Below are 4,787 nucleotides of genomic sequence, written 5' to 3'. Positions count from 1 at the left end.
GAGTGGTGATCCACTCCACTCAGTGCAATACATTTGTCAGGAGCAATGAACTGTCGGCACGTTTAATTCATCTTGCCTCACTGAATACTACTCGTTTTCACACACTTTTTTTTGTCATACGTGTAGCTATGATAAAGGAGACATGTTTTATTAGTCACAGTTTGCTTGACGGTAATAGAATATTCTAGGGATGCCCGGATTAATCAGTAACCGAATATATTCGTCCGAATATGGCGAAAAAAAGCCACATTCGGCCTTCGGTGGAATGAGTTGAGAACAAGGCCGAATAGTGGCGTGTGACGCAATTTTTTGACGCGGTGACGTTGGGATATGTTGTGTACCTGTATAAGTGTATGAGGTTACAAGCACACACTTAATTGAGATTTACTTGAGCCTTCTGTTTACATTATTAGCCTGTTGTGTAGGCTACCTGTATAAGTGTATGAGGTTACAAGCACACACTTAATTGAGATTTACTTGAGCCTTCTGTTATTAGCCTGTTGTGTAGGCTACCTGTATAAGTGTATGAGGTTACAAGCACACACTTATTGAGATTTAGTGGGTCCTCTGTTTACATTATTAGCCTGTTGTGTAGGCTACCTGTATAAGTGTATGAGGTTACAAGCACACACTTAATTGAGATTTAGTGGGGCCTCTGTTTACATTATTAGCCTGTTGTGTAGGCTACCTGTATAAGTGTATGAGGTTACAAGCACACACTTAATTGAGATTTACTTGAGCGTTCTGTTGACATTATTAGCCTGTTGTGTAGGCTACCTGTATAAGTGTATGAGGTTACAAGCACACACTTAATTGAGATTTAGTGGGGCCTCTGTTTACATTATTAGCCTGTTGTGTAGGCTACCTGTATAAGTGTATGAGGTTACAAGCACACACTTATTGAGATTTAGTGGGTTAGCATATCTACTGTGGCTAAGCAGACTTTTGCGAAAAGGACAATAATTCATTTGTTGTGGGTTTATCCACTTTAATGCACTTTATTTTTTTTGGAATGCATGTTTTGTTTGAAAGCCTAATATAAATGAAAAACTTTGTGCTTTTTTTGAAAGGCAAAGGCTACTGGAATATAAAAAAAATGTCAATATTCAATAAAAAAAATTACTTTATTTGAAAAACATGTCTAAATATTTATTCTAGGCTATTTATGCAATATAAAAAAATTGTGAAAAACTGCATTCATTATTCGGTATTCGGCCTTCGGCCAAGCGTTTAAGTTTTAGTCGGCTTCGGCCACACATTTTCATTTCGGTGCATCCCTAGAATATTCTTATATGCTATAAATGACCAGATGTCCCAGATCAAAACTGGGAATATAATCCCAGAGAAGGGTCAGCTATTTTTAAACTGAAAAAAAAACAATATGATTAGCTTATATATACATGCATTACTCCTGCATAAACAATGTATGAATACATTAGATAACTATATATCTTATAGACTGTTTCTCTGTTGCTACATTCTTCCCTTAAATGATCATGTTTACAGTCATTGTTTTATATCTATTTTTGTGTATAAAAGTGTCTGCCAAATACTTCAACACAAACAAATATAAACACCTGAAAGTCTTTATATCAGCTAAAACCACCAATCTGTTTCACTGGATTCAGAATGAAAACAAATTCTGTCTTACCCAACAATGTTAGTATTTGAATATTGTTACTTGAAGATTTATTCCTGGTTACAATTATACTGTTAAGAAAGTATTGTGTTATAATTTGCCTAAAATGAGAAAGCATCATAATCAGTGGTGGCTAGGATTTCCGCACTATTGAAAATCTTGGCTCCTTCTCAACTCTGTGCTAATATTCTTTTCACAAAATACAACCAATAGTTTGTTAATATTAAATCTTACTTGTGAAAAGTAATCCCCCGATTCCTATTTTCAACAGTCCGCTCATTTGAGCAGGAAAACGCAGGACGACATCTTTGTTTTCTACTTGTCAATTTGGCATCTTTGTTTTCTACTGGTCAACTGTCGGTTTAGCATCTTTGTTTTCCACCTGTCAACTGTCAGTTTAGCATCTTTGTTTTCTACCTGTCAACTGTAACTTTAGCATCTTTGTTTTGTACCTGTCAACTGTCACTTTAGCATCTTTGTTTTCTACCTGTCAGCTGTCAGTTTAGCATCTTTGTTTTCTACCTGTCAACTGTCAGTTTAGCATCTTTGTTTTCTACCTGTCAACTGTCACTTTAGCATCTTTTTTTTCTACCTGTCAACACTCACTTTAGCATCTTTGTTTTCTACCTTTCAACTGTCAGTTTAGCATCTTTTTTCTACCTGTCAACTGTTAGTTTAGCATCTTTGTTTTCTACCTGTCAACGTGCAGTTTAGCATCTTTGTTTTCTACCTGTCAACTGTCAGTTTAGCATCTTTTTTTTCTACCTGTCAACTGTCAATTTGGCATCTTTGTTTTCTACCTGTCAACTGTCAGTTTAGCATCTTTGTTTTCTACGTGTCAACTGTAACTTTAGCATCTTTTTTTTCTACCTGTCAACTGTCACTTTAGCATCTTTGTTTTCTACCTTTCAACTGTCAGTTTAGCATCTTTTTTCTACCTGTCAACTGTTAGTTTAGCATCTTTGTTTTCTACCTGTCAACTGTCAGTTTAGCATCTTTGTTTTCTACCTGTCAACTGTCAATTTGGCATCTTAGTTTTCTACCTGTCAACTGTCAGTTAAGCATCTTTGTTTTCTGCCTGTCAACTGTAAGTTTAGCATCTTTGTTTTTTACCTGTCAACTGTCAATTTTGCATCTTTGTTTTCTACCTGTCAACTGTCTGTTTAGCATCTTTGTTTCCTACCTGTCAACTGTCAGTTTAGCATCTTTGTTTTCTACCTGTCAACTGTCATTTTAGCATCTTTGTTTTCTACCTGTCAATTGTCACTTTAGCATCTTTGTTTTCTACCTGTCAACTGTCAATTTGGCATCTTTGTTTTCTACCTGTCAACTGTCACTTTAGCATCTTTGTTTTCTACCTGTCAATTGTCAATTTTGATTCTTTGTTTTCTACTTGTCAACTGTCAATTAAGCATCTTTGTTTTCTACCTGTCAACTGTCAGTTTAGCATCTTTGTTTTCTACCTGTCAACTGTCAATTTGGCATCTTAGTTTTCTACCTGTCAACTGTCACTTTAGCATATTTGTTTTCTACCTGTCAACTGTCACTTTAGCATCTTTGTTTTCTACCTGTCAACTGTCAGTTTAGCATTTTAGTTTTCTACCTGTGAACTGTTAGTTTAGCATCTTTGTTTTCTACCTGTCAACTGTCAATTTTGCATCTTTGTTTTCTACCTGTCAACTGTCAGTTTAGCATCTTTGTTTTCTACCTGTCAACTGTCAGTTTAGCATCTTTTTTTCTACCTGTCAACTGTCAATTTTGCATCTTTGTTTTCTACCTGTCAACTGTCAGTTTAGCATCTTTGTTTTCTACCTGTCAACTGTCAGTTTAGCATCTTTTTTTCTACCTGTCAACTGTGAGTTTAGCATCTTTGTTTTCCACCTGTCAACTGTCAGTTTAGCATCTTTGTTTTCTACCTGTCAACTGTCACTTTAGCATCTTTGTTTTCTACCTGTCAACTGTCACTTTAGCATCTTTGTTTTCTACCTGTCAATTGTCAATTTTGTATCTTTGTTTTCTACTTGTCAACTGTCAGTTTAGCATCTTTGTTTTTTACCTGTCAACTGTCAATTTTGCATCTTTGTTTTCTACCTGTCAACTGTCAATTTGTCATCTTTGTTTTCTACCTGTCAACTGCCAGTATAGCATCTTTGTTTTCTACCTGTCAACTGTCAGTTTAGCATCTTTGTTTTCTACCTGTCAACTGTCAGTTTAGCATCTTTGTTTTCTACCTGTCAACTGTCAGTTTAGCATCTTTGTTTTCTACCTGTCAACTGTCACTTTAGCCTCTTTTTTTCTACTTGTTAACTGTCAGTTTAGCATCTTTGTTTTCTACCTGTCAACTGTCAATTTGGCATCTTAGTTTTCTACCTGTCAACTGTCAGTTAAGCATCTTTGTTTTCTACCTGTCAACTGTCAATTTTGCATCTTTGTTTTCTACCTGCCAACTGTCAGTTTAGCATCTTTGTTTTCTACCTGTCAATTGTCAATTTTGTATCTTTGTTTTCTACCTGTCAACTGTCAGTTTAGCATCTTCGTTTTTTACCTGTCAACTGTCAATTTTGCATCTTTGTTTTCTACCTGTCAACTGTCTGTTTAGCATCTTTGTTTCCTACCTGTCAACTGTCAGTTTAGCATCTTTGTTTTCTACCTGTCAACTGTCACTTTAGCATCTTTGTTTTCTACCTGTCAATTTTGCATCTTTGTTTTCTACTTGTCAACTGTCAGTTTAGCATCTTTGTTTTCTACCTGTCAACTGTCAGTTTAGCATCTTTGTTTTCTACCTGTCAACTGTCAGTTTAGCATCTTTGTTTTTTTTACCTGTCAAATGTCAGTTTAGCATCTTTGTTTTCTACCTGTCAACTGTCAATTTGGCATCTTTGTTTTCTACCTGTCAACTGTCACTTTAGCATCTTTGTTTTCTACCTGTCAATTTTCAATTTTGTATCTTTGTTTTCTACTTGTCAACTGTCAGTTTAGCATCTTTGTTTTCTACCTGTCAACTGTAAGTTTAGCATCTTTGTTTTCTACCTGTCAACTGTCACTTTAGCATCTTTGTTTTCTACCTGTCAACTGTCAGTTTAGCATCTTTGTTATCTACCTGTCAACTGTCACGTTAGTATCTTTGTTTTCTACCTGTCAACTGTCA

This window comes from Nerophis ophidion, linkage group LG04, assembly GCF_033978795.1.
Source record: "Nerophis ophidion isolate RoL-2023_Sa linkage group LG04, RoL_Noph_v1.0, whole genome shotgun sequence".
NCBI lineage: Eukaryota > Metazoa > Chordata > Actinopteri > Syngnathiformes > Syngnathidae > Nerophis > Nerophis ophidion.
This window is presented reverse-complemented; position numbering follows the sequence as displayed.